Source organism: Artemia sp. Qi Xiang Cuo, chromosome 16, assembly GCF_049724085.1.
Source record: "Artemia sp. Qi Xiang Cuo chromosome 16, ASM4972408v1, whole genome shotgun sequence".
NCBI lineage: Eukaryota > Metazoa > Arthropoda > Branchiopoda > Anostraca > Artemiidae > Artemia > Artemia sp. Qi Xiang Cuo.
Genome location: NC_142809.1, coordinates 48,096,262 through 48,105,594, shown reverse-complemented (window position 1 = coordinate 48,105,594; position 9,333 = coordinate 48,096,262). Strand labels below are relative to the sequence as shown.

Sequence of the window (9,333 nt, the reverse complement as noted above, 5' to 3'; positions counted from 1 at the left end):
TAGACAGGTTATGGAACTATTTCGGCGAAACAGATAGAGACATTTTAAAAGATTATTTTTGAAGAGATTTTAGAAGAGAATTTAATGGTGAAACTCTGTGGTCGTTATAATACACAAGTTTCAATTGAACAGTGTTGTGAGGTCCTCTAACCCAACCCCAAAGGGTTCCAATCCTCCTACCCCAACCCCAAAGGGTTCCGATCCCCCACCCCAACCCCGAAGGAAGCCCCCGGTACTCAAAGGTCCCCCAAGCTCCCATAGAGCCCCAACCCCCCAAACGCCCTCCTCAGACCCTCAAAGGCCCTCCTCTGGTCCTCAAAGGGCCCCCGGACCCCCAAAGGGCACCCCGGACCCCAAAGGCCCTCCCCCGGTCCTCAAAGGTCCCCCGGGCTCCCAAAGAGCCACCGGCGCCCCCAAAGGCCCACCCAGACCCCCAAAGGCCCTCCTTGTGCCCCAAAGGTCCTCCCCCGGTCCTCAAAGGCCCCCCAAGCTCCCAAAGGGCCACCGGCGCCCCCAAAGGCCCACCCAGACCCCCAAAGGCCATCCCCCCGCCCCCAAACGCCCCCCAAGCTCCCAAAGGGCCACTGGCGCCCCCAAAGGCCCACCAACACCCCCAAAAGCCATCCCCGGGCCCCCCAAAGGCCCATCGAGCTCCCAAAGGACCAACGGGGTCCCAAAGGCCCCCCAGGCCCCCAACTGCCCCCCGGACCCCCAAAGACCCTCCTCTGGTCCCCAAAGGTCCCCCCGAGCTCCCAAAGGATCACCGGCCCTCAAGGGACCCACAGACCCTCAAAGGCTCTCCCGAGCACCCGTCTTTCGTAGATGTGTGTTGTCTGAAACCTATGATTTGGGATGTGTAGTTTGCTACTTCAGGCTTTTCTGAGCTAAGGTTTCCTAGTATTTCATAGGTGAATGTTTTCTGAAACCAAGAGTTTGGGATGAGTAGTTTGCTATTTCAGGCTTTTATGAGCTAGGTTTCTTAGCCTTTCGTTGGTGTGTGTTGACTGAAACTTATGATTTGGGATATGTAGTTTGCTATTTTTGACTTTTCTGAGTTGGATTTCTTAGTCTACGGTTACGCACAACAGGTTAACAAAAACAGGTTACGCTGTGTATGTGTAAGTTTTCGTGTGTGTGCGTAAGTTTTCGTGTGTGTGTGTGTGTAAGTTTTTGTGTGTGTGTGTAAGTTTTTGTGCGTGTGTGTAAGTTTTTGTGTGTTCTTATGTTTTAGTGTTTGTGTGTATGTTTTTGTGTGTGTGTGTGTTAGTTTTTGAGTGTGTGTGTATTTGTTTTTGTGTGTACGTGTTTTTTTTTTTTTTTGTGTTTTATATTTTTTGCGTGTATGTTTATTTTTTTGCGTGTGTGAGTTTGTTTGATTGTGTTTGTTTTTGTTAATTTGTTTGTGTCTCAGATTTTTTGTGTGTTAGTTTTGAAGTTTGTGTTTATGTTTTAGTGTGTGTGTGTGTATTAAGTTTTTGTGTGTGTGGAGAGCCCCTCAAAAATATGGGGGGGGGGGGGGTGCCCCCAGTCTCCCTGGATCAATCCCTGTCGATGATTTTTCTTTTTACAGAGTAAAAACAATAAATCACTTTTATAAGTAGGATTCTATTTATTTAGAGTACGGCCTACAGCACAATTATGAAGACAGTTATGCATAATGAAAAAATAAAGCGAAGAGCTAAAAGATTCCCACTCTAAAACTCAGAAACAAAAAATGCATAACTAGTATTTCGTCAGTGTATTTTTTAAATAATGACAGGAAATCAGAAAATGTCCCTTTTGATATACTTATTAATATCAAAATTCGTTTTTTTTTTTTAGTTTTGGTTACTATTTAGCCGCGCCATTCATTTCTTAAAGTTCGTTATCAAGAACTGATTATTTTTTTAGTAACAGTTTACATTTCATAGAAATTGGTCCGTTTTCCATCAACATGCAAAATGACTGTGCTGAATTCTTACACAAATTCATAAACAAATTGGAGGAAGAAGAGGTGCCAGAAAACTTTTTCTCATGGATGATGCTGCATACTCGCACTTGTTATGATTGTGGAGCAACTTCACAGGTCTGCGAGGACTTCAAAACGCTACAGTTACCCATGACCGTTACAGATACCTACATTAGCAACTGTCTTGAAAAGATATTTGGGTCTGAAGATGTTGGATATAGGTAAAACCTTTTTAAAATACTTCTGATCAGAAAGTAAATAGTATTAAGAGGCTGCTCAAATGGATGCATTAATTAACTGTTTTTCCACTATCTATAATTGTATAATAGCTTAAGCCAATTTTCATCATGTATTTTTACACAAATAATAGACTGTAGCCAAAAATAGCCTAAGTGAATTTCAGAACATGTTTCCTGAAGATATTGAATATGTAAGATAAAAACCTTTTTCAAATTCTTATGATCAGAAAGTTGATAGTAGCAAGAAGGCTGCTCAATTGAAAATATTAATTAACCGTTTCCCATTATCTATAATTGTATAACAGCTTAAGCACATTTTCATAATGTATTTTTACACAAATAATAGTATGCAACAAAAAATAGCAGAAGTAAATTTCAAATCGTATTTTCTTACGAAAAAATACCAGCTGCTTCTCCTGTAGCAAAAAACAGAGAAATGGGAATAGACAAAATATCCTAGGTGATCTTACCATCTATGGAATACAAAATTAATTGATTGGTGAGAGAATGGCCGACATTGTTTTATTTATTTGTGTTACCTAAGAAAGGTAAATTGTAAATTATGCATTTACTTACAAGCAAAGTGTTAACATGAGCTGTTTTTTTTTTATGAAATTTCTTAGAAGAAGTTTATTTTAAAAAGAAATTTACGCTGAAAATATTTTATTTGGTATTTTTGTTGAATATTGTCCGAAATATTCTTAAGGTTTAAGCAATTCTTAGGTTTAAACACTGTCTTCACTTTTCTCCCTGGTTGTTTTTGGAGCTAATTGATTTGGAGATAAGTTCCGTCATGTGATTGTAAATCCTTTTCTATTTCTAGGGAAACTTAAGGAAAGCGCTATGGAAGAGAGAAGGGATGACCAAAAGACAAGACAGGAAAGGAGCTATAAATAGTTTCTTTTAAGTTTTTGATGAAGAATGAACATCAAGATTGGTGGAAAAACAGTCCTTTAGAAAGAGATAATAACATTAAGTTGGAACCTAAATCAAAAAGTACTATGAGTGTGTATATTTGAAAAAGATGACAAAGCAATAATTCAACGGATTTTGGTTTCAGGCTATATTTGAGAGGGCTGACTCGAGCAAGCTGAGGAAGATGTTTTTTTGTTAGTAATCTAATCATGTAAGATATAAAATATGAACAATTTTTTTAATTTTGTATAAAAACGACAGAAAAAGTAAAAAGAAGTTGCTAGGCTTCACACTCCAAACTAGTAATTCTGATCTCCCTTCCATGACCCTTCAGTTAGGAAGTGCAATTGGGCCTAACCTTTTCCCCTAGAAATAGAAAAAGATTTACAATCACATGACGGAACTTATCTCCAAATCAACTAGCTCCAAAAACAACCAGGGAGAAAAGTGAAGAAAAAAAGTTATCACTAATGTTAGCTACAGCATATGGTTACCAATTTTGATTGTAGCAAAACAAACCCCTGCTGAAAATAGTTCAAGGATTTTTTTTCAAACATGTATAGTTGAATTTCAGTTTTTCTTTTTTTTTAGAACACATTTACTGGAATTGCCTATTAATTAGCATTTACCAGTATTACAAACAACCAACCCAAGTACCAAGCCACCTGAGGCCAGCACCGCTACGGGTAACTTACGGGTAACTTAAAAATGGGTAATAGCTTCGGGGTGTAGTTTTTCCCGCTGTAATTCAAACAAAGGCCGATGATACTTTTCTGATTCAAATGCACTATAAGAGTGTGTGAAAAATCTCGTAGAGCTTTTTTTTCTCTATGCAACGCTCCATCAATGTTCAAGGACTGTAAGCGACGTAAGTACAGGTCTTTTTTGTGTTATAGTTGTCCCGCTACAAGGGTCACGATAGTCGTGGTCTTTGCCTTTTCACAAGGATAAACCGACAATATTAACCAGTTCCTAGTCCGAAAGCTAATGTAATACGGACCCAGTTTGAGAAAATACGGCAGCTTCTAGCTAAAAAAAGATAGATCTACCCAACCCTTCAGATCCAAGATTTACAAGCTAATTTACATGCTATTACATATTGCATTTACATATTTACATGCTAATAAAAGATAATTAAAACATATCTAATAGTGTGTCCCCTCTGCTTTTATATGCTAATTGCAGGACCTTGAAAACTAAAACAAATAGATTGTCAGGAGTTGCATCATGGGGCCAAAGTTATGGCCGAGCTGATTTTCCAGGAGTCTGTACTGGTGTTGTGAGATACTTAGCCTGGATATCTGAGAGTACCCGAGACTATTACTGATGAGTTATGCTTGAAGTAAGGGAGTTTTCAGATATTTGGACAAGATAGTGATACCAAATTAAGAGCCTCTAAAATTGACAAAACAAAAACTTATAAACATTGCCGGCAAAGGGAGTAAGTTTAAGCTAGGGTTTCCAATTCGAAAGCTAGAAAGCCGCAAAACATGAACTTGACAAGATGACATTGTATATAGACTGTATTTTTTTAAATAATATACATATTTCAGTTTAATATATGCTATTTTTACTTTTATGTAATTACGTATTTAAAAAATGTAAAAAAAAAACAAATAAAAAAGAATTCAATAAGTTTTCAATTAGTTTAAAAATGAAGCTATTGGATTTGAATTAATAAAATTAAACTATTGCCACAAGCAGCATAGAAAAAGGGTAGAACAAAAATTAAACAGACAGCTTTAGAATTTTTCTCAAGTACAAGAAGAACTTGCAGTCTTCACCGACCCGTACGCAGTAATATTGACCCGAGTGAGGGAGGGAGGGGGTTCCCAAATCCTTCTCCCTGCATAATGCTCTGACTGTTGGGTCCTTATAAAAACAAAAATTTGGCAAGGCATAGTGAAAGCACCAAATCCAGAAGTCGTATGTTTACAAATGTGCAGCGTCCTAAGGACAACGTCAGCCTTAAAGGAAATGCAGGGAAGCGACAAATTACAGCGTGTGTGCTCCACATCGATATTAAAATGCACATTGAAATCCAATTTATAGGTTTGTGAACAATTTTAGACTATTTTTATTTTGTTTTGAAGTTTAGCATGCGTTTGTAAACTGTCATATTTTGATGGTAAAATATAAAACAACCATAGATAAATATTACCCTAATTAAGAATATCTCATACCCTAAAGAAAAAGAAACATGTCAACATCAGTTACAATGGATTTATTGCTCAGCAATACATATAAAACGAGCATATGCATAAAATTCTGGAGTATTTTTGTGGTTGGGCTCAGCTCCAGCCCTTTACAAAATTTGATATCTAATTCTACAAGATAGACGAAGACATCTGGTTTTGGACAGATTTTTTGGCTTTCATTTTTGCGGTTCGGCTCAATTCTAGCCTTCCCAAAATTCTAGCCCAACGAGACTTCAACTGGAAAAACTCAACGTTTGTTTTCAGGTTCAAATTAATTAGGGTGAATTTACTTGTCCATTTTTCATCCTGTCTAGTATAAAAAATTGATTATCAAATTTTTAGAAGGTTGGGAAGATAATTCGTGTCAAGAATTATCTTTCCAAACATGATTTAAAATTAATAGCTATGACTGTAAATAAAACAATATTTGTGGTGACATTTTAATAAACAAAATTATGCTGTCACTCCGTTTCGACCTGTATTAATAATATTTATAAAATGATTATTTATTCTTTTGTTTTTTTTTTTTAATAAAAGAGATTGAAGTTCATTTTTATTGTCAATCATCGGAAAAAAAATGAACCGTTATGCGGCAAGTGTGTGCGACGAAAAAAGAAATAGAGATACTACAATTTGTTTTTTGATAGTGTACTTAGAATACAGTATAGCAATGTAATAACAAGTTCAGCCTCAACGTAAACATTCGAGTATGAAACTATTGTACCTACTTTAAATGATAAAATCGCCACCATACAAAGTTATTTATGATACATGATCGATAACAGTAATAAACTTTGTATTCAAAACCGGAGGTGAATGGTGGATGTACCTACCAACAAAGTCACAACAGCTGTCTTATTTCATGAAGGACCCTCTGAAATAATACATTACAGAGAATTTGTTATGAAATAGGATAGCCAAAATGTTTTGTTCTAAGTAACTAAATCACAGAAAAAGAATCCATAGACAAATTTTCAAAAAAAAGTTACTGATAATAATGAAAAAAGTTAATAAATTTTTCTTATCTTAAAATTTCCAGCTTGTTTAAGGATTTTTAAGGACTAAAAGACAAATATAAGTATAGGAGATCGTATTGCATTGCAGATTTAAAAACAAATAAATTTTCAAATGGAGATAAATCCATTTATTCAGACAGTGAAAACAAAAAACAGGAACAAAAGTCCAGATATTTCGATCACAAATACAGAAACCTTCATCAGTAGTGACCGTATAAAAATGCTAGCTTCAATTATGTTATTGTATTAATGCTACTGATGACGGTCGCTATATATTTGATCAAAATATCTGGACGTGTGTAACTCTTGTTTTTTTAACTGTACAAATAAATTGATCTATCCCCATTTGAAAGTTTATTTGTTCGTCATATAACGGCAGAGGGTTCTAAGAAAAGAACACCTATTTTAAGAAGATAAGTAAAAAAAAAGAGATTAAAAATACCGAACAGCAAGATTCAACTGTCCTTTTAAATTAATTTTTATTAGAGTTAGTTAATTAGATCAAAAAACTCATTTTTATAATCCAGAAATACTATATAAATAAAGATAATCTTTTTACAATTTCCATATAAAATACAGGAGAAGTAAAGAAAACACTGATACTTTACAGTAATATAAATACTCGACTGTAGTTATGAAAAATGCGGACCAAGCGATGAATAATCATCTAAATAGACCTAAATCGCAATTCTTTAGAAGCAAATTGGGGAACGCATATTTAGAAATATCATACAAGATACATTTTCTAAGCCTCAAGGAAGAAATATTCTCGCCTTGTCATCAATAACCTGACGACAGATCGGCAGTGTTTCCACTTCTCCCGATTTTTCGGGAGATCTACCGAATTTTTAATCAATCTCCCGACAAAAAAAGAAGATACCGAATCTCCCGAAAACTTAAGCCCCGGACCAGTTTACTTTTTGGTCAGTCTTTTCTATTTTTTTTACCTGTCCGTTGCCTGTGGTCTTTTAGGGACTATTCCTAACGTCCCAGGTAATTGGGGCACTTTGACTTGAATTTATTGGCATAGGTATGAACATTGTCCATTATCCATTCCACAGTGGTTGCATTGGTTTTCTGTTTTTGATCATTTAAACACCTTCAAGGTTTGTAATTAAATAATTATTTTCAATTCATAAACTAACCACAGTTGTTGGCTTGCACCAAGAAAATGGGAACTAGCACTATGTGGGTTCAGCTGATTCATTAGGTTCGAAAGGATCAACAATTACTACAAATTTAAAGAAATATGACAAAAATTAGAATTTGTCTGCAGTTGCTCTGTAGAACCGAAGGGATTTGCTTCAAATGATCCAACACAAGAAACAGAGACGACATTTGCTGCATTTTGAAAACAATTTATGATTTTTGCTGGTTGACAATTTAGTCCCATTCATGAAAAAATATGCCACATGAGAATTTTACTGATAAAGAAAGACTGGGTAAGCAGAAAGTGACGAATATAGTCCGCCAGGGCCTGTCAGTGTATTATAAAACATAAAATTGCGAAGAAAGGATGAAAACGAGTACAAAAAGTTAAAAAGTGCGATTGACAAAGAATGGCGGGAACATTCTGATAGTGCCAATGATGATAAAACAGTGACTCTGACAGCCGTGGACTACTCAAAATCGGCTTTGAGTGCAAGGGACCACCGTGGAAACCAAACTTAGCAAAGTTTGTGCAATATCTGTTTTCCTTGCCATTTTCGAACGTAGCTTCAGAAAGACTGTTCAGCTTACTCAAGAAGTAAATACAGGCAGAAGGAATCATTTGGTAACAGTAACTTTGGCGTCCACAATTCAGACGAAACTTGAAATGAAACGAGACGGAGTTACAGCAAACACACTAACGGTTGACCAGCCCCTCAGAAAGAGGCTAAAAGGGAGTTAGTAGCGTATCCTAGCACATCTGAGTTACCAGCACAGCTAAAAAGCCATGCGATAGACACATATTATGAATTTAATGTGGTATATGTATCTGAAGGTTTTGCAATTTCTTATATTTTTTTCAGTTATATCAATACTAATGAGCTACGACTTTGCGTTTTCACTTTATCATTTGTGAATACCTCTGGGGATGGTGGTAAAAAAAATTATCCACGTAACTCAGAATCAATGGTCAAAGACCTAGTGTCCGTTATTCGTCAGGATTTTCTGTCCCAGTCCTGAACTTAGTGGGTTGTCGTGTGGAATCTGAAAGGGCCAGAAAAAGTAAGGGTCGATGAAGAAAAATGTCTTAATTTAACAGCTTTAGAGACTGAATGAAATATAACTGCACTTAGTTTCAAAATTAAATAGATTTCAAGCTTCTAGCTGCTTCCTTTTGTCATGTTTGACAACGTTGATTGCTGAATTTTCTTTCCGGAATTGCAGCTGGCTCCAGTAAAACTGCACTCCAAATTTAGAATGTGGTACTTTATACTCAAATTGCTCGAACACCTCCAAAAACTCAATACAAAATACAAAAACTGGAAAGTCTACCAAATCCTGAGATCCTTCTCCCGAATCCTGAGAGCCATCTCCCGATTTTCTCCCGAAAATTGTCAAGATTTTTCAGATTGTTTGAAAAGATAAGTGGAAACACTGCACATCGGGCACTTTGGTAAGGAAGAAGCAAAGCTGGAACTGAAAAAAGAACAACTGTTGACACTGCACCTTAAAAACAAAGAGTAAAACAACCAGTAACCAGTAATTCTTTCTAAAAAGAAGGAAAACTTTAAGAATACCTAGTTTAAGACGATAAGTCGAAAAAAAGAGATTAAAAAATACCACACTTAGAGATTCAACTGTCCTGGTCAATTAATTTTTATGAGATTCAGTTACTTAGATCAAACCACTAATTTTTATAATGTATCAATTATATCTAAATTAAAAGAATCTTTACAAATTCCATAAAACATACAGGAGAAGTAAAGAAAACACTGATAATTTACAGTAATATAGATACTCGACTGTAGTTATGAAAAATGCAGACCAAGCGATGAATGATCATTGAAATAGACCTAAATCACAATTCT

General features: G+C 36.0%; 1 long non-coding RNA gene across 1 annotated transcript; it reads left to right on the top strand.

Annotated features, from left to right (window-relative positions):
- Nucleotides 1–1,621: 1,621 nt before the first annotated feature.
- Nucleotides 1,622–3,135, top strand: LOC148943012 (uncharacterized). Its single transcript, XR_016143052.1, has 2 exons — nt 1,622–2,169; nt 3,011–3,135. It is a non-coding gene; the product is annotated as an uncharacterized LOC148943012 (long non-coding RNA).
- Nucleotides 3,136–9,333: the final 6,198 nt, after the last annotated feature.